Genomic DNA, 21944 nt, shown 5'->3' with positions numbered 1-21944 from the left:
AATGAAATTGAATAGAATTCAGTCGAGATGCGATATTTAATGAAAGTATTGCATTCAAGAAATCAAAAGATCTCCCTATGGACTTTGATGATGAATAAATTTTGGTATTTGAAGAGGAAGTTAATAGGGAAGAAGCATAATCAAATTATGAATATGAAGGTCCCATTGAACCTATAACCCCCTATGGTAATCCTCGATGCTAGAAAGAGACCTAATTGGTTGAAATCCACCCTATTAGATGTAGAGGGTCATGAAGCAGCTAAAGGCACATAGAGAAAGAAAGAAGCCAAAGAGATATTTAGGGTATGCAACATATATGACAAAGTTAATAGAAGAAGAGCTATCCACTTTTGAGGAAGTTGTCAATCATCAAGAATGGAAATATGTTATGAACGAAGAATACCAATTGAAAATGAAGAATGGGGTATGGGAGATCATACCTAGACTTGAAAACAAGTATGTGGTAACTTCCAAGAGGTTGTACAAAATTAAACATGCAAGTATTGACAAGTATAAGTAAATATTTGTGGCTAAGGACTTCTCTCAACAAGAAGGTATCGATTATAAGAGACATTTTCTCCAACAACAAGGTATGCAACTATTCGAACATTGGTCTCTTTGGCAGCATCGATGGGATGGAATATACATCAAATGGATATTAAGACTACATTCTTGAATGACATAATTGATGATGAAGTTTATATAAAGAAACCCTTGGAATTTGAAGTCAAAGATAGAGAGGCATATGTTTGCAGGTTGAAGAAGGCATTATATGGTGTTAAGCAAGTACCAAGGGCATGGTATGCAAGGATGGATGCATACCTTCAAATATTGGGCTTCAAAAAAAGTCATGTTGATCTGAACCTTTATTTCAAGGTTGTAAAGGGTGAGCATGTAATCATTATTTTATATGTAGATGATCTTCTGTTGACAGGTGTGGAAGGTTGAATTGAAGAATGCAAGAAGAAACTAGCAAAAAAATTTGATATGAAGGGTCTTGGGATGATGCACTATTATTTGGGACTAGAAATCTAGCAAGGACTTTATGAGATCTCTTTAGGTCAAGGGAAATATGTGATTGAGATGTTGAAGAGGTTTGACATGATGGATTGAAAACCAATGAAAACCCCAATGATAAAAAACTTGAGAAGACTAAGGAGTTCTAAATCTAGCCCAATGGATCCAACCATGTATAGACAATTGATTGGCTCACTGATGTACTTGGTGAATACTCGACCAAACATTTGTTTTACAGTGAATGCTCTCAGTAAGTTCCAAGTGGAGCCAAAGAATGATAATTGTATAACAACCAAGCACATAATACGATATCTACAAGGAAAAATCCACTACTTCTCGAAATATAATAGGAGGAATGAGTCCACTTGATTGGATATATAGATTCTGATTGGGGAGGCAGTGAGCAGGATGGAAGGAGCACTACAGGTAGATGTTTTAGTTTGGGATCCTCCATGATATCGTGGATGAGAAAAAAGAAAGATACATTTGCTTTGAGTAGTGTCAAGGTTGAATATATTGTAGCCTGTGAAGTGAACAGAGAAGTTGTCTAGTTGAGGAAGTTGTTGCCCGACTTATTTGAAGGACCAATGGACCATATAGTGATAAATTGTGATAACACCGGCTATATAATATTGTCTGAAGACCTAGTGTTTCATGGAAAGACAAAGCATATAAACAACAAGTATCACTACATTCAAAAGTTAGTACAAGATGGTCAGCTACATCTATAGTATATCTCAACCGATGAGCAGGTAGCTGACATATTGACAAAATATATTCCTAATAAGGAGCTTGTGTATTTGAGAGACAAGCTTGGTTTGGTTGATATATCCTCCTTGGTTGAGAGGGAGAGATAGGCACATCATTCTTGTCTTCACTTGGGAATACAAATGGAGTATCGGGTAAGCATTTGACATCTGATACTCTTTGATGATCAGGTAGGGCATCCAAGATAAGAGTAGTCGAGGATCGATATTATTTGAGGACTAGATATCCAAGATAAGAATAGTTTGAGGAATGACATACTCTATGAACACCTGGGCAGTACCTTGAGATACAATGATGATGGTGTCTACAAATCATTGGCCTCGCCAACATTGTGCTTTGATCTTGTGGAGAGATAGAGCAGTTAGTCAAGGCCTTGCTATATGACAATTCTAGTTGTTATGATGTTAAACAAATGGGTTACCAATCTGACTCTTCTTATGATATCTCTCCAAATTGAGAATGTCCATGTACCAGTTATGAATACCTGCCTAGTTAAAAGGAAGTGTTGAAAAATTTGTAACTAGGTTCGACCTTCGTAAATATGAAATGTACTTTTGATTCTTGTATATTGTAAAATGAAAGAAAATTATTATTATTATTTTTGGAGCATGGTTTTCATGCTCAAGGTCTTTTATTTTAGAGTTCAAGCACCCATTGAGTGCTTCTAGGGTTTTTCCTAGGTCAATAAGTCAAAAGAGTCATTGTCATAAGTTGAAGACCCCATCGGGCACATTGTAAGTTGTGAAGAAAATTACTTTTGTCATTAGAAGTGTCAAAATACCCTTAAAGGCCAATTCGGCATGGCAACTGGGAAGTTGGCCTATTTTGAGTAGCCATGCCCACCTTAAGAAGCCTATATAAAGGAGGAAACTTAACCTCCTTGGAACACATTCATCACTCATTCATTCAATCAACGAAAGAAGATGAAGAAGGTAAGGAATAAGGAAGAGTATGACGACGATTTGTTTTTGGGATTATTCTCTCTCACACGTGCAAAAAAGAAAGCTAGGGTTTGTTGCTTCAAGGTCAAAATTCTCTATATGCTGGAAGAGGATCAAATTTGTTGGAAGGACTCAATAGGTCATCTTATAGCCCTATACAAGGAATAAATTCAAGCAAAGTTGTTGGGAGGCCTTGGAAGGCTAATTTCACTCACACGTGTGGAAGAAACAACAGTTGCTAGGGGTCGAAAATTTTAGACCTACAGTAGAGGTTGAAATTCTAAAGTTGGGGTGTCAAAGGTGTGTTACTATAAGAGATTTGACTGGGTTTCAGTTGGAAAAAGGAAGCACATCATCCGAAAGGGTTGGACTTAACATTCGAGGGTATTGGTCTTGGTCTAGAGGTCTTGGAATTCGCCAATTCATGAATCTATAAGAAGAGAAGAAATTTTTCGGTTTTCCTCTCAAGTGGAGAGGTTTTGGATTTGGCTTGCAACCTACATTCTGTGTTCTTGTGTACTATTGTTCTTCTTATTTTGGTAGTTGTTTGATGATATACAAACATAATAATAAGTGAAGAAGCTAATAAATAAGGAAAAGTAAAAAGACATCACAAGCAGTTATCAAGAAAAGAGAAATCATCCTAGGGGTGGTAGAAGGGGAGAAATGGTCAAGGGTAAGTAAAGGACCCAATGATTGAGGGGAAAGGGTGAAGGCCCAAGAAGTATTCTCCCACCACATCTAGAAATCCAAACATAAGCCTTTACTAAATACAATCCTAATCTTAGTGAAATGAAAATGGGAATCATAAATTGTAGATATATGGAGGGCTTAGGCACAAAATAGTGTATCCATGGGTAAGAAACAAACCAAGAAGTTCAAAGTTGAAGTAGGGGAAAAAAACTTAGAGGAAGAATCATCACCACCATGAAAACTAGTCACCCTTACATCTTTATCTTTCCAATTGCTTTTGCAACCGAGGAAGGCCATTTGAACTGAAGTTCCTATTTCATCCATAATTCCACTTGAGGTGGGAAAGGATAAAAAATTATACTAGTCGAACTACAAGACAGATAAGTTATCTCTACATTCATGGTTCTCATCCTCCTCCAACTCGTTTCTATGTTCTTCACACACATGAAAAACACAAATAAATATCCTCAAGAAGCATGGAGCTAGTCCCTTTCCCAATGGATAACACCCCATTCAAGAGGTTAAATTATCATTGCTTAATAAAAAGAAACACATTATTTTATATCATATTACATACATTAATTCCATCAATATAGTAATTATAATAATTTAATTATAACACTAAACCTTTAAAATATTTATTTTTTCAAAAATAAACTTCCACAAAAAAAACAACACTTTATTTTACCCACTCCCCTCTTAATCAAATGGACTTATAATTTTATATAGTCATATTTATACCATTTAATTAACCAATCAATATAGATCAATCTTAATCACGGATCTAGAAAACATCGATAGGGATCAAATGTCTAAAGGTGCAAACCTCTTTTTCAGTACAAAACTTGAAGAAATATTTGTACATAGAGAGGTTTGATCTCTCTGAAAGATTTGCATATTTGTGATTAAGAAACACCTGCACCATGTGTAATTCTTCATTGTTTAAATTGTATTTTAAATGCATAAATGGATTCAATGACTTGAAAATCTCCTTGGGCAATTGAATTGTGTAGATTGCACGGTTTATACAAAATTGACCAAAAAATATACCTGAAAATGGGTCAAATTGTAAAATAGTAAGACCACTCGAAATGTTTTAGCCATAAGATTTTTTTTTACTACTTTATATAATATATAGATAGTGATTTTGCTTAACTATATAGATAATATACATAATTAACATTGAAACACTTTATTTAACATAGGCATTGCAAATTTTATTTATGGACCACATTATACATATTAAAATATTTTTAATTGTTAATATATTTTTAAATATACATAAATATTACTTAACCTTGCACATTGAAATATTATATATATATAAATCACATTGAATTTTTCATTAATAATAATATTTCTTAAATGCCACATTAATTTGTATTAAGAATTGATTGAATTACACATCTCCATCTTACTTAGTATTAAGAAGTAATTGAATTATTTTACTTTTAATCACTTCTCTTTGGACATTGAAATATTTTATTTATTTTTTTTTTTTTTCCCGAAGGTGGCAAAACCTATCAAACTCAGGTGTCAAACCAACAGTGAGGACAACCATCTCTGGCTGCTATCCGCGAATGTCGATTTGACTCATCACCGTTATCAAGGAAAACCACGCCACCTGTAATAACCCGCTGGTGGTCCGTAAGGGAGCAGGCTTTCACTCCTGCCAGATGCCTCTGGGTCTTGGGCCGTTAACCTGTTTCCTTACGTCCGAGGAAGACGAGCTCTTAGCCAAGCAGAAGCAGTTTTACGGCATACTCCAGGCCGATTGAAATATTTTATTATGTTCAACACACACACACATACTTGATATAGAAATAAATTAGTTAATATAGATATGAAATAGTTTTTTTAAGTATTGTATTGAAATATCTTCAAAAAGTATAAGATTTTCTTCACACTAAAAAGTGATCTGATTGGACTGAGATTATTGATGTTTTATAATTTTTTTAATTAAAACTAACAAAACATGAAACATGTATACTCATTTTTGTTTTTTATTATGCCTGGTATTGTTTTTTGTTTTTTATTATATCCCATATTGTTTTTTATTTGGAGAATATTTTATTCTTATTTTAAAGAAACATGTATTGATTTTGGTCGAGCATGAAAAGAATTACACATATTAGAGTATAAAATGCATCTAGGTGCAACAATCAAATTATTGAGAGTGAAATTATTGAGGCTTTAACTTTTTGTTAATTAAAACTAATCAAATATATATATTTACTTTTGCTTTTTATTAAATTAAGACTTTATTTTTATTTTAAAAAGTCAAATTAATTTCAAATTGAGTATGGAAAGAATTACGCATTTCCCTCCTATTAAATTAAATACACCTCTAAATACAATTATAATTAATAATTTTATATTATCTAATTATGTCATGATTACAACGTTATAGTATGATTGTAGAGACACTCTCTTCTATCAATCATTATCATGACAAAATCACCCTCAGATAATTAGTGGATGAAAAGAAAAATTGAAAAAAATGTTAGAAAAACATTTAATCTTTATTAATAGTAAATAAGATTTAATCTTTAATAATAGTAAATATGTTGACACAATGCTCCTTAGAATGGGGTCAGTTCATGACGTATCTTTCATTTGGTCTTCCAAGTACGCTAACATGTAAGAGAGCACTAACTCGGATGAAAAGTGAGAAAAGTTGAAAGAAAGATGTCCTAATAGTAAATATGTTGAGACCAATGACACAATGCTCCTTAGGATGGGGTCAATTCATGATGTTTCTTTCATTTGACGTACACTAACTCCCCAATGTTGAAAATCAATCTCACATTAAATAAAATAAACTCGAGGGTACACAATTGAAGTACATCTCAATGAACAACCTTATAAAAATTAAAGTTGTTAGATCCATAAACATAGTTTATTCATTTTATGATGTTTATGCACTATTGTAGCTAACAACCGGGGGTGATTATCCTATATTAAAGAAAAATTATAAATTAATATAAATACAAAAATCAATTGTAAAAATATATATGCAGGGTATTTACATTGCCTTACTGAAGGCCATTGAAAGAGAAAGAATGAATCACTAGAAGAAAGGGCTTGTACCCTCTTTGAGAAAGAAAATGGTATGAATGGGAGTTTTCTCTTTAGAATTTCTTCTTCTTTTTTTTTCCTTCTATGAAAATATTTTTTTTTTAATATTTAGTAAGCTTGATAGTATTTGGAAATTTATTTTTATATTATTTTCAAGTTGAGATGACTCATGATTTCACCTCATATTTAAAATCACTTTTTCTAACGAATATAATTATATCCACTCGTAGTTGTGCTATGAAGATTAATAGTGTTTATAGATTGAGTTCAAATGATGCTTGGCTAGAAAAACTGAGATGAACAGATATACCTTTCTTACTTATGTTTTAGGCTTATGATTAGTAGACTTTCCATTGGAAATATGATTCACTTTCCATTGGAAATATGAGTGGATCAGGTTGGATTCCTAATATTAGATTAAATTCATCTACTTGGAGTAGACCATGCACCTATTCTTGAGATATGCTTTTCAAGATCCTATTATACTCTTTAGAACATGTCCAATTGATATTCTGATATCTAATAACTTATATATATTTGATCAACTATTAGGTTTTTGTATATCATGTACACAACTCCAAAAAATTTAACTTATTTTACAAAAGTCACAAAATTTATGGTGTATGATCAAGGTTCCCATTGTTTGTGGGTGTTGGTCTAACTTTGTCAAATCAGAATGTGTTAAGATATGGATATTCATACAAAAACAATACTACATTGAATATGTAAAATTTTAAAGAAGAGATATGATGGAAAACAATAAAACATAAAATGTAGAAAAACAGTATTATGATTATCATTAATCAAATGTTTTTTCTTTCCATTAAGTAAAAGATCACAAATTCAAGCAGTAGATAGAGAGGCTCCTGCAATAGCGCCCTGTAGCCCAGCAAAGAAGGGCCAAATCCACTTTAATTATAGTCTGACCCCAAGTATTTTATTTGTTCAAAAAATAAAACAATAAATATATGTCAAAATAAGTAATAATTGGAAAAAACAAAAACAAAAAAAGTGAATAAACATTTGAGGAGGCATGATGGGATTGCATGCAATCCACCTGTCCCCTCTCGAGCTAAAGTATACCCAATGGGTTGACTGGATTTTTCCATTAAGATGAAACACATCCTTAAGGCAGACATAATTACTAAAAGAAGGCTTCAATACAACAGAGCAGTGTGTAAAGGAAGGCTTGGTGTTTGGAATTTATTCGTAGTAGTCCCACCCATGTTCAAATCTTTGGGGGCATCACCCATATGCCTGTAGTGTAGTCGGATACAAGCAATTGAAAACAAGTCCCATTACCAACTCCAGCCTCTGGAGTTTTGGTGTTTGGAATCGAATTGCAGTAGTTCCACCAATGTTTAAATCATCAATTGTCCTTTTCTCCTCAAAAGATTAACAACGCATGAGAACTTCTTCATAATAACATCTAGTGGAGGAAGGGAACCATTGCTCCCTCCTCTTGTGGTTTTGCGTATCAGTGAGCCCCGTGCCTTCTGAAATTCATTCCTTCCATTACACCATATGTAGCATGGTTCCCTTTCAATCTGTTGGTCGGGAAATTTCTTCGGCTTTTATATTGCACATATACTTCTATTAGCTATGTTTTTCATTTTGGAAAAAAAAATCCCAATACAAAATTAATAGACCTGCAAAATAAATCAACTATAAATGTTTAATATCAAATAAACTTACAAAATAAGCAGCAATTACTTAGTCAAAACAAAGAATAATGAAATTATATATTGCAAACCTATATTAATTCAATATACTTTAGTGGTTTCCTTGCATTTAGTAAATATTGTATTGGCATATTGTCCTAGTAATTTCTTGTTAAGCAGGAAAGGAATTACACACTACCGCATTTTGATTTAACACGTCACTTAAATGTTTTAACCATAAGACATTAAAGGTGAAAAAAATATTAATTAAAAATATTTGAGGAAAGATTTGAAACATCAAGGGATTTGATCTCTCTAAACTCATTATAGATCTAGAGTTAAGATAGATGTACAAAGGTATATTTTAACAATGTGATTATATATAAAGTAGGACATAATTTTATTTTTATGACCCATTTTTTTAAGTAAAGTTTTAATTATAACATGAAAGATAATGAAAAAACAAATTCAATGACATAGAGCCATAAATTATTTAATTTTCCATTAATTAGTTTACGGGAATAATATATAATAACTTGACTAAATGAATGTTAGAACTATAACAAAAATTAAAAAGTTTAGTTAGACACGGGGATCACAACTTAAGGATTGATAACCTCTAGTTTTCCTTGAATATTTTCCTTGGTCCAATGGTCTTCAGCATTAGCTAATGGAAACTCAATGTGAGGACGATCCCCAAAGTTAGTCAAGTGATCTAGGAATTTTTCTCTAAGATTATGGCTCTATTAAGTCATTAAAGAATGCGATCCTTCCCTCTTCCAAATTTTTTCCAAGTGAATCAATGATTGGAGACATTGTAATGATACCTATTTATATCACATAACCCATACCTCCTCTCCACACGAGATTCTAGACAAGAAGGTACCCTCCGTATCCTCTAGGTTCTCAACCATATGAAAATTTCTATAACAAAACCAAGGGAATATAAAATCACGTCAACTAGCCACTAATCAACCTACTCCCTTTCACCATAATCACTTAATCCATAATATTAGGGAAGGCCTAGAAAGTGCCCATCCAATTGAGTAAAACCCAAATAAATCTCTAATATGGGTATGTGTTGCAATCCACCACTGCCACAACATGCTACAACAACATAAGTATGACTATCCATCCCTTACCTTTTTGTATTTGCATAAGCAAACACTTTTGTGCTAACCAAATAAAATTTAAGGCCATGCATAACATAAATCTAGTAGGTTTAACTTATAAACATAAAATTCCACCTCATTAATAGGGAGATAGAACTTCATAGACAATCTTTTTTATACTTGGGTTATGTTTTCGTTGCTACAACACACTCCAATATTTTGTCCTACATCCAAATTTTGGAGCCTATTTTGACTTTTCTTATTGTCATTCTACTACTAAGATTCATTACACGTGTTTTCTCTAAGTGTCCTAGTCTTGTTTGGAAGAAAACCAAAGTCTCGTATTTTAGCATGGAAAGTGTTGCATATCACACAAATGTAGTTTTTGTTTGTTTCAAGGGGTAATATTGGTGTTAATGAGTCCTAATTATCATGAATACATGTATTACACTCATTCCCAAATTTTCAATCATTGTCGCACAAGTGTCATCATTGTCATCGCAAAGTGTACCTTTAGTGTCGCACTTGGGGGAAGTTGTTGCATTTTCGTCGCATTGGGGGAATTATGTTGTTCATGTGTTTTGAGTGATCAACATTGTGCCATAAATTGTTCTAATTGTGTGATCATTCTCGGGTTTTTTCCTTGTTCACTTTGGCCTTACTAATCCTACACTTAGCCAAATTCAAAAAAGTTCATTCCCAAGCAACTTGGTATCACTCAATTTGCTTGAACTGCACACTATGCAGTCTCAACCCTCAATCTTAGACCTTGCCTCTTAGAACTATGAAATGCACATTTCCTACCTTTCAGAACTATGCACTACACAATCTTAGTGCTAAGCCTTGACCCTTGAGCTCCAAAAATGTGTAGCCTCTACCTTCCAGTCACCTTCTTCTGTGCATTGTGCAGTCTCAAGCATCAAGCCTCCATCCTAACTCCTTGAATTACACAAATGCACAATCCCTATGCCTCTACCCCTCCAAAACTACGTAGTGGTCAACCTCAAGCATCAAGCCTCTAGCCCAACTCCTTTAACTATGCAACTATGCAAGACCTAGGGCTTTGTCCCTCCAAAACTATGCAGTTGTGAAATCCTTGAGCCTAGCACTCAGTTCTAGCTTAGTTAATGGTTTTCATAAAGCATGCTAGACCAGGCTTTTATGAGACTAATATCATATTTCATGAGTGGATTTTAGTTGCAGGTATTATATCATGTTATGATAGGATGATGATGAAGGATATAAAGGAGACCCTGCTAGAAGACACATTTGTAGCTGCAACAACAAGTTGATCAATGAAGAAAATACAAAGGGACACTAGAGTGCAACAACAGTTGAATATTAAGATCATATTGAAGAATCCATACCTTGAAGCCTTATGGAGCAGGAAGAGGAAGAACATGTACCATCTTTCAAGAGGAAACAATGATAACAAAAGGAAGAATGGCTTGGCATTGCCATATCTGTAGAAATTCCACTGTAGATCAATAGATTATGCAATATACTAAAGAAAAATACATGATCTACTTCTACAACAAACTTTGCGGAAGCTTAATCGAATATGAGCAAGATCAATGAGAACACATATAACTGAGAATGAGAAATCAATCACACATAACACAGAAGAAATAACTCAGGGAAAGCCTCAGCCTAAAAACCCAATCTTTGTATTATCATACAAGTGGAAATATGTTCAAGTTACAAAAAGAATCAGCTCTCAAGCTATCCTGCTCTCTCTGCAATCAAACAATACATCTCACAGACTGAGTAGACACAAGATGTGCCTTTCCTTAGCCCTCTAGGCCTACTATTTCCTTGCGTAGTTTTTCTTGGGGTCCAGTGATGCCACATGTGTGAATTGGCCTCGTCACACTCACAAAAACTAAAGAAGTAACTACACAATCCTCCAGGAAAGAATTCCTTGTGTAGGCAGGAGATATTCATAATAGAATATTCTAGCAACTGATAGTACACTGTCCCTCCATCTGATCTCAACTAGGTCTCTATCTGAACTGACATGCATGAGTTTTTTATGAGAGAATATTCAGTTATCTGAAGTGCAGCAGTTACACGCATGCATTAACTAACTGAACTCACAATTAATTCAACAAACTGTTTGAATTAATCTAACTAGACTTGACTCATTTAATTGAGCCAACTAATTACAACTCATCCTTATCTCTTTAACTGATGGATAAATTCCTCAATCAATGGAGAAACTGTTGCATGCCCCACATAGACTTCATGTTTGATTTTCTACAACTAATTAACTCATGGTGAATTAATTAATTATTTTACAAACAGCTGCTAAGATCAAATTCAAATTTTTACTTCTCTATTTTAGTTTAGGGACTAACTAAAATAGGAAGGTATCTTGAAATGCTATTTATAGCAGTACTAAATTTAGCACTTCTATATTTAGCATTTATTGTTGCTATTTTCAACAATATCATCATGTAGTGAATATCATTAATGTCTTGTAAAAGTTTCATGTCATCATTGGCCACATCATTTGTGGATTATGTAATTTCAATGCATAAGAAACGTAATGTAAAGTGGAAGTCCAAGAGCCATGTATAGAATGTGAAAAGTCATAGAGGAGTCAAAAGGTCATAGAGAAGTCAAACTGTCATGAGGGTAGTCCAAGGGTCATAAGGAAGGTGAATGGTCACCCATTTGTTATATATACAACCTCACAAGTATAATTCTATTCCTGATCTTATAATAGAAGATCATTAGATAATGGAAAATAAAAAACTAAATATAACTTTTGTATCTTAGAAGATAAAGGTATAAGGGGTTGATCTATTATGCTCGAGCATACACTTATTCGAGTTCGAGGTGCTTTCTTCATTATCTATTGGTATTACGAGTCGAAACATGGTTAGAGCACTTATGTGTCGCCAATACTGCATACAGACGATTCAAATTCAGTAGCATATTCGGATTATCTTAAAATATAGCCGGCCAGGGGCATCTTATCGATCTTTGTTATAGCTATTGTAGACGCTGAAACAGATATTTTATCAGCTACTGACATCGTATCATATAATCAATTCGTATCGATCAATTTCATTTGTCGAAATGGTGATGAAGTATCGTATATCGGTATATCTATACCTTATCAAAAAATAAGGTATATCTCAGAAGATATATCTATTCTATATGACCAGAATCTATCAAAATCTCTATAGTATTACGGTCGATCAAAAACATGATTGATCCATATAAAAATCATTAGGAAAATTACCTGTCATGATTGGACCATATTCGGGGTGATCTGGGGGATCGAAATGATCCAAAAAATACAGATCGGTTCCAAATATAATGGAGATTACAATTATTGATTCGTTTTATATTCATAACATCCTAGCACTAGGTTCGTGGGTTCGTCATAGTTGGCAATAGCCTATTGCCAGGCAGGGTATTGGGTTCTGGCCATGGGTTCGGATGGCCCGTTAGGTACTCGAGTTTGTCGAGCGAAGCATTCTGCCAAGGTCGCTCTTCGTAGGTCGGGTATCGAGAAAGATGCAATATAGAGACGGAAAAGCATCAATGGAGAGAGGGCAGGCAGCAATCACTTGAGTAAGCCCTTCCCTGATTACAGGAAAGCGCCCTCCGGGTCCTTTATTCCGCCCGCCGTGTTTCTTTCTTGGACCAGCCCGTTGGTTTCTTTCTTTATTCCAGTCATTATTTATATATGTAATAACACTAGATTCGGCCCCCCACCCACCCAGTCCACGTATACCAAGTACACCCAGTATGTTTAAGGAACCTGCCAAGTCGCAGTAGGTATAAACGCTATCCGGTGAATATTGATCGAGGTGGAAATTCGGGTACCTGGCTGGGGTTATATAGTTCCCCGGCCAGTGAAAGTACGAGTTCTTTATTGCCAACCAGCCAGTCAGCCAGAAAGAAAGCTAGACATACAGTCAGACAAAGCTAGCCAAACAGCCTTTCTTTCCGGAACCATATGTCCCCTGCCTGCCCGATGAAATGGAGCTCTGTCTGTCCTAGCACTCAAGGCGCATAAGACCGACTGCACCTCGTCCGGTCCGGATAAGGTGTCTGGAGACGGAGAATCCGTGGGTTATTGGGTATCCCATAGGGTAGGGCCGGGTCCGGGTTTAGTGGTATTGTTGAGTGAACCTTAGCGATCGATCCAAAGGAACATCTCTATCTCTTACTACTTCACTTAGCTAACGAACTAAGAAAATGAGAATCCTACCGGTTGTCAAGCAAGCCCCTCCGGGTCCTTGCTTTCCTAGCGTCAAGCAAGCCCCTACCGGTCCTTGCCCGATGCGGACAAGCGGGTAAACCTCCTTGACCCCCCTATTTCTGGTCCTCATCCCGATCGGTTATGGAATTGATTCTTTCATCAATGATTTGATCAAATCATTTCTAAAATAAGAAGAACGAGATGAAACGGATAGAAAACGCCTCGAGCAAACAATGCCCCACCCCTTTCGCGCTCTTCCGTTGAAGCGGACCCTGAATAGGAAGCATGACCAAAGAATGGCTTCCAATGCCAGTCTCTTTCGAGCTACCAAAAATTGGTTGGTATTGGGAGAGGCAGGATTCGAACCTACGTAGAAAACCTCCAACAGATTTACAGTCTGTCGCTTTAAACCACTCGGCCACTCTCCCCTTCCCGCCCCCCCTAAATCTGTTCCTGAAGAAGAATCAATAAGGTTTTATAATATTGAATTTAAGCAACTAATTGTTATTAACTTGGGAATTGCAACAGTTCATATTAGATTTCTTTGGTCGAGCGACTTCGTTCCTCTCCTGTTAGTCGAGTCACTTAACGTACCTCTCCCTTATGGTCTTTAGGCCTTACGGCACCTTCGGGTCAATCCTTCGACAATGGATATATTATATATGTCATTATGGTCTTTTGATAGCAGGGTGGGCTGTTTCGATCAGTGCCAAGGCTTATGGTCGAGCACCTAAAGGTCCTCTCCCTATGGTCGAGCCTGCTTACGCATCCTTAACAGTCGAGTACCTAAAGGTCCTATGGTCGAGCACCTAAAGGTCCTCTCCTCTCCTCTTCTCTCCTCTCCTTAACAGTCGAGCCCCCTAAAGGGTCCTCTCCTTATCAGTCGAGCCTGATTACGCATCCTTATCATTCGAGCCCCCTAAAGGGTCCCTGTTTCGGGATGTTGCCGAGACAACTGGTGTATAATAGCGTATATAATGCAAAATGAAAAACTGGTCCATCTTAGAAGAAAAGCGTTCCCAGCATTCCCCCAGTACGACTTATGCATTTTGATGAATGGTTGTGATTCACTTGCCTCTAAGCCGATGGGGATTATTAGACAATGGGCCGGGCTACTCGACTGGGCTCCGCTAATACACTGGGGCCTAATCACAGGGGCTATTCAATGGGTCTACTCAATGGGCCTAATCCACAGGGAGTGGAAGAATCCATGGAAGCTCTAATCCGCTATAATACGCTAGGCTAATACCCTAATCCAATGGGAATAAATCATGGCGATACTCCTACAGTGATCCAATGGGAATAAATGGGAATAATACTACAGAGGAGGATATCATCCACAGAGGCGCTGATAGCTTTAATAGTAATGACTGGATTGACCACTACCTCGTCCATCGAGTATAACGGGGCAAATGATGGTATAGCGATGAACATAGGAATAATACTAGGAGATATGGTCCGAATAATCTCTATAATAGTTCCATGAACAATCCTTTGCGGGATTGGATTTCTTCTATAGTGAAAATGCCATAAAGCGCGAACCAACATCCATGAGACGAAAACCTGAAAGGAGCCTACCTTGTTAGCGCATACCTCCCACATACTGGAATGCGTTCGAATGTCGGTAGATAAGGATCGAAGACTCCATCATGGACTACCAGGGTATCTTATCCTACCTGTCCCGGGAGCGAAAATACACTTCTTTTCTTTTCCTTGAATCGGGGCCTGGGGGACTACAGTCAAAACTGTTATGCGCAGGATCCTATATTACTATAGAATAGCATTGTTCAGAGACAGCTCACACCCAAGTATCTCACACAAAATAATTTTCACGTTTCCTCCTCCTACCAGGAATTAGAGAGAAAGATAGTCCTTTTGGAGGAGCAATTGGTTTCTCTAACACTCCACTATTGGAGCTAGTGGTTTTTAGTGCACTGATGTATCTTGGAAATTTTGCTTAATTTTGAAGCTCATTGAGCCGACCACTTTCATGCATATGTTGTAAATATTGTAAAACTATTATTTGAATGTTTGCAATATATGTTTTTTTCATTTGTACTAATGAAATTGAACTATTTCGTGGCTTTGGTACTTATCTTGTTGAAGGTGTGTTGTATGTGTTTTAACAATCGTTGCTTCTATGTGAACTATTTCTCTAGTTGTTTAACAATTCATTCATATGTATTTTCTCGTGTGTCTTTAATATTTCAGTACTATTACTTTTCTTTTAAAGGATCACTTTTCTCTCTCTTTTGGTAGAAGAACCCTGACAAATTTTGCAGTTGAACATTCAACAAGACATACTCACTTGTTCATCCAAAAGTGCATGTACATTACTCTCTCATGCTAACCACCATATCCAAGCAAAATATCAAAGAACATATGGAAGTCGAGCCTTATTTCCAAAAGGGATCCTACATCAAACAATGCGAAGTCTAATTAGTAATTTTCATCGGGGAGACCCTCTTGCATGTTAGTGGTATCTAGCACCGTCAACATTACAGTGCTAGAAGGAGGGAAACCATATTTTTATGGCTGAAAAATCACCACATCCTAACAAATAGACTTCCACGCAAGGCAGTATCATCCCATTTCCAATCCTACTCATACTTCTGAAAATGAAGAAACTGTTCAGACTATCCTGGGACAAGCCTTTGAAGTTATCTAGGACCAACTCCTTACTATTTGACCTATCACTCATAAGTTTGTGGGAGCTCTTGTTTTGCTCCCTGTTGCTGCGATTCTACCTCATAAGCATGTAAAGAAAGAAACAACTCCTAGTGGCATATTGGCTTTGTCGGTGGAAGATTTAGTTATCGTAACCCTTGAATAGTTGGTTGAGCCTACAGAAAATGTTGGGTTGTGTTATATTCTTTCCACATAGTTAACAAGGGGTTTGAAGGGCACCCGTAACCCACTTTATGGGGTCCAGGGTAGCGCCCTGGAAAACTTTGGTTTTGGACCCTATGTTAGGTTGGGCGGACCCACCTGTGGTTTTGTGCATGATTTTTGCACATGTTTTTTGGACGCGATGGTTTTCGGTCCATGGTATTGGACGTGATGGTTTTCGGTCCATGGTATTGGACGTGATGGTTTTCAGTCCATGGTATTGGATGCTTCGGCATGTATAAATATGTATTGTAACATTGAAAGGAACATAATGAAAAATCAAGCTGGTAGTCCCGGTTTTGGGATCCAGAGGAAAATCTCTATGTATATGTGTTTTATGTGTTATGATCTCGCATTATTTATTTTCTGTGTTTTAGAATTCGTATGCGGGTAATTTATATACGGGGTTAAAACCTACAGAAAATAAATGGGAACTCCCACCTATTGAGGAGAATCCATACAGTGAAGGGGGAGATTTTTAGTTTATGATGAGGAGCACCTTGATTACAACGCAGATCTGAATGGTGAAGGAAAAGCTTCTTCAGATTTAGGGGAAGAGGAGGAGAAAAAAAATAAAAACATGGTTGATGTAGACTTGGATTGGATGGCCCAAGGGCCACTTTCTCTTCCATACAATCTTCATAATATGCCTAAGAATTTGGAAAAGTTGTTCTCAAAGTTTGACCCGGACAAGAAGACCAAAGATGAAGACCATCTAGATGAGTTCTACATGCATTTACGAATTCTTGAGGTACGTTTTGAAGATGTTGATTACATACTCTTTCCGTGCACTTTATAAGGTAGAGTGTTTGTATGGTATCACAATCTTCCAACCAATTCAATCCATAGTTGTAGGGAGTTTAAGAAGCTATTTCTTGAAAAAATTGTTGATGATAAGAATCATGCCATGTTGTTGAAAGAACTTGGGAATTTGAAAGTGGGGGACAAAGAAATAATAAAGGATTTTAATCATATATTTACTCATTTGTTGAACAAGTTCCCCACCGATGTGCAACGTCGTGATGATATCCCTAAGGATTATTACACATCCTCCTTGCCAACCAGCATTTTTGTATTTATTAAAAGAGTTGCGAAGGAAACTTTTGCCTTAAACTTTTCAGTAGCTCTTTCTATACACTTTAGAAGGTAGAGTGTTTGTATGGTATCACAATCTTCCAACCAATTCAATCCATAGATGAAGGGAGTTTAAGAAGATATTTCTTGAAAAAATTGTTCATGATAAGAATCCTGCCATGTTGTTGAAAGAACTTGGGAATTTGAAAGTGGGGGACAAAGAAATACTTAAAGATTTTAATAAGATATTTACTATTTGTTGAACAAATTCCCCCACTGATGTGCAAAGTCATGATGTTGTCACTAAGGATTATTACACATCTTCCTTGCCAACTAACATTTTTGTATTTTTTAGAAGAGTTGGGAAGAAAAATTTGGCCTTAAACTTTGCAGAAGCAGTTATTGTTGAAAAATATTTGCAATCTATTGGAGTCATCAAAGACACTAATGATCCCAAAGATTTCAAGGAAGCTAGTAAGAAAAACCAAGTCTCTTCCAGTATATCTAAAGACAAAGATTTTGTCAATTTGGAAATCTTGACCAAATATCTGAAGCTGCTTACGAACAAAGTATCATAGTTAAAGAGACAATTGAGTGAGGCATCCACTACCATCACCAAGTATTTCAGGTCGTCGTTCTTTAAAAATAACACTACTTCACAACCGACCAAATATGCTCATATTTTTATCGTAGTGCTCAATATCAAAATATTGGGCATTGATAATTTTGGCACCTTTCATCAAGAAAAATATTTAGAAATGGCATGCTCATAATGGAACCATGATATGAACACTATGATGTCTAATCTTGTTGATACTCTATTAGTGGAGGAACAATGTTATGAAACCAGCTCACAAAAAGATAAAAAAGAGAGATCCACGCCTTAGAATTCAGCCTCTTCGAGGGGGAAACCTCCTTTACATTACATAAATGAACAATTCTTGGATGATACAAATGAAAATACCTCCTTTCTATATATAGGAGTCTAAGGGGTTATAACATAATCAGAGCCGACATAACAATAATAATGTAAGGGCACAATAATAACAATAGTGGGCTTCTATGGGCACAAGAGTAACAATATGGGCACTACATGGGTACATCAATATAATAAGTGAGTTGTACTAATAACAATAAGGGGTTACACTAGTAGTATAGGGGCCTAACATGCCCCTCTCCTTCAAAAAGCGTTGTCCTCAATGCTTGAGTAGTTCTTGATGCTTCTGTATAAAATTCTTGTCCTCCCATGTGGAATCTTCAGCAGGTAAGTTCTTCCACTTGATGAGATACACTGAAATTGATCGATTTCGTAGCTGTTGGGTTCTTGTTTCTGTGACTGCTCCAGGTTCCAATATGATTTTTCCTTCCTCTTCAATTTCTGGCAATATTGTTTGAATTGGGATCTTTTGCAACTTTTGAATAAGTGGCCATACTTCTTTGTCCTTCTTCCATTCATCCCTTGCTTTGTTTATCCAATCTGGTTGGATAATAGAAATAGCACAAAACAATGCTTCCACATCCTCATCCTTGAAGAGTCTTCCCATTCGAAAAGGTTGCCATTTTTTAAGTGCATGTAGTATTCCCAACATTTCCTTCTCATAAATAGCTTGCTTTAGATGTAGCAGTAAAAATACCTCGATCTTCAAATGACTATAACTCTGTACTTTCGGATATTTAAGTTCTGAAACTGATACCTGTAGTAGCCCTCTATGTCCTCTTTCCAATGCCACCAATCTGATCCAAATCGGATTCTCCAAGAAATAGTTATGCACAATCTCCCAAGATGACCTGATTATAGACCTTTCCAGAAGAGCGAACTTGTATGAAGTGCCACGTGTCAATTTTTCGACCTTTGGCTCTGAAAAGGTATAAAAGAAACTACAGTCTGTCCTCTTTCTGTATTTTTTTATGAAATTTCAATCCAATGCTCAGAGAGAAAGTTATGACGATTTTCCCCAGGTCACCTGTTTGGAATGTAATTCAGGAGTCTGCAAAAAGACCAACTTCCTCAGATCATATCTCCGCAAATATCGCGCGAAAAGCTCTGAAATTTGGACCCAAGGTTCAGCGCGATTTCTTCTCAAATGGGTTTTTGTTGCGACTTCTGAAACGTCATAGAAAAAAAGTTATAACGAAAATGCCACAATGACCTATTTGGAGCAGCGAAACCCTAGAATCCAAAGCTCTGATACCAAATGTTATGAAACCAGCTCACAAAAAGATAGAAAAGAGAGATCCACGCCTTAGAATTCAGCCTCTTCGAGGGGGAAACCTCCTTTACATTACATAAATGAACAATTCTTGGATGATACAAATGAAAATACCTCCTTTCTATATATAGGAGTCTAAGGGGTTATAACATAATCAGAGCCGACATAACAATAATAATGTAAGGGCACAATAATAACAATAGTGGGCTTCTATGGGGCACAAGAGTAACAATATGGGCACTACATGGGTACATCAATATAATAAGTGGGTTGTACTAATAATAATAAGGGGTTACACTAGTAGTATAGGGGCCTAACAAACAAGCTGAGAAAAATGAAGAAACCAATGAACTTGCTGTGACTGAAGAAATTTCGGGTTTTGGATATTTAGTGAATATGTTTAGTGTCATATACAATGCTAATAAATAGAATGTTGGTCAAAAACTAGCGAGTGAAGCTCCTCACAAATAATCAACTAACCATTATAATTTGAGGAGTAAGGGACTTGTTTCTGAGCAAGAATTTAAGAAGCAATTGTTGCGAAGGATTCTACCACCTTCCAATCCAACTCATAATTCACAGAAAAAGTTTGGAGGTTCTCCTTCTTCCAAGAACACTTCCAACAGTAACAAGAACAAGTCCATCACTCTTGCTAAAACAGATAAAGTCACACCACCTAACTCATTAGCACAAACCGTTAAGATAGAAAGCATTGATTATAACATTGTGGAAGATATGAAAAGAGCTTGAACTAAAATTTCACTCTTCGATCTTGTAAAGATAACAAGCCAACAAGAAATGATTCTCCAGGCACTCTCATCCCATACTTCGGTAGGTAAATAAGTTTTTGATTATTGGGTAATGTTTGATAACTCTCGTGACATCATCAAATCTGTTGTAAATGCTTTAAATTTAATTTCTAATACTATCTTCTCTCTGTTTATGTTAACTTCTGAAATTTTTAATTATAATGTTCACAACTATTTGGTTGATTCCGATGCATCTGCAAATGTTATGCCATTGTCAATTTCCAAGAAAATAAATGCAAAATTGGATCAAACTAATGCACATATCATATACAATTGGAAATATCACTTGTCCATGTCATTGGTGAACTCAGTAATGTTATTATCCATTTGTCATATAATCACGGAGTTTGCCACTCCATTCCCGAAGCATACAGTTTACTGTTAAGCAGAGATTGGTCCAACAAACTCCAACGATAGTTTGCGACAGATTCTTCTCATTTATGGCTTCCATACAAGGGGAGAAATAACTAGATTCAAGTTGAAAGTGAGCCCTACATGAAGCATATAGTGACACAACTTGAGGTAAAAAATGAACTAATGGGATTTAAAAAGTTTATTTTTGTGAATTGTTTGCTGGAATTAGATCACAGATGTTATCTGGCACAACCTTCACCTGTCCCACTTGATACATAGTTGGAAATACTTCCTAGAAATCCAATTAGTTCTAATGAATTTTGTAAAGTAGATGTATATAGTGCTAGTATAGGAAGTGGCTTTAGTATTTCTAATAATTGGATTTTATATTTTAACAGTTCAAAAATGCAGGAGAGCTCTGGAAATGGTTGTATTTTAATAGACCTGCAATAGAGAAAACATTTGATCTCTTTCATCTTGGAGTTTGAGTGCACCAAAAATGTTGTTGAATACGAAGCACTCATGTTGGGTTTGAGGAAATCAATCGATCTCAAAGTTGAGGTACTCAAAGCAATAGGGGACTCTGAAATCGTTGTATCCTAGGCACATAATACTATACACTGTGCACCTAATCTCAAAAGTTGCCAACAAGAGGTGTGCCATTTAATTTCACAATTCCAAGTTTTAATATTGTTTATGTTCCTAGAATCCATAATGTTTTTTTCTAAGGAAAAAAAACCGAGCTTTTCTATTAGTGAAAATAAAAGAGCTACAAGCAGATGAGTTAACATCCAGCAGTAAGAAAAACTGCCCGAACCATAGAGGTAAACCATCCATCTCCATGTTGTCATCAGGGGAGACTGTCAAAATAAGCAAATGAAAACCAAGTTCTAAAACGAACTCGGCCTGTTACAGCCGCAACAAAAAAAATATCAGAGGCTGTCTGGTGAAACTGGGCCTCCATTAGTGGAAAACGACCCGAGTCGAATCAGTCTAATACAGAGTTTTCCGGAAAACACTCCAAAGAAATGGAGCTGAAGAGTAAAGTAAAGGTTTTGATATGTATAAACAGCCAAAAACAGTAGTTTTGAGCTTTGTTTCTGGCGCCTTCCCTACTTG

At 36.0% G+C, this 21944-nt stretch overlaps 1 non-coding gene across 1 annotated transcript; it reads right to left on the bottom strand.

The window, feature by feature from the left end:
- Positions 1 to 13834: 13834 nt before the first annotated feature.
- On the bottom strand, positions 13835 to 13917 carry TRNAY-GUA (transfer RNA tyrosine (anticodon GUA)). The gene has a single exon. It is a non-coding gene; the product is annotated as a tRNA-Tyr (tRNA).
- Positions 13918 to 21944: the final 8027 nt, after the last annotated feature.

The sequence above is a fragment of the Pinus tabuliformis genome, chromosome 1_2 (genome assembly GCF_031772625.1).
Source record: "Pinus tabuliformis cultivar Carrire ecotype Pingquan chromosome 1_2, CPIR1, whole genome shotgun sequence".
NCBI lineage: Eukaryota > Viridiplantae > Streptophyta > Pinopsida > Pinales > Pinaceae > Pinus > Pinus tabuliformis.
Note: the sequence above shows the minus strand (reverse complement) of the source record. Positions and strands in the feature narration are given on the sequence as shown.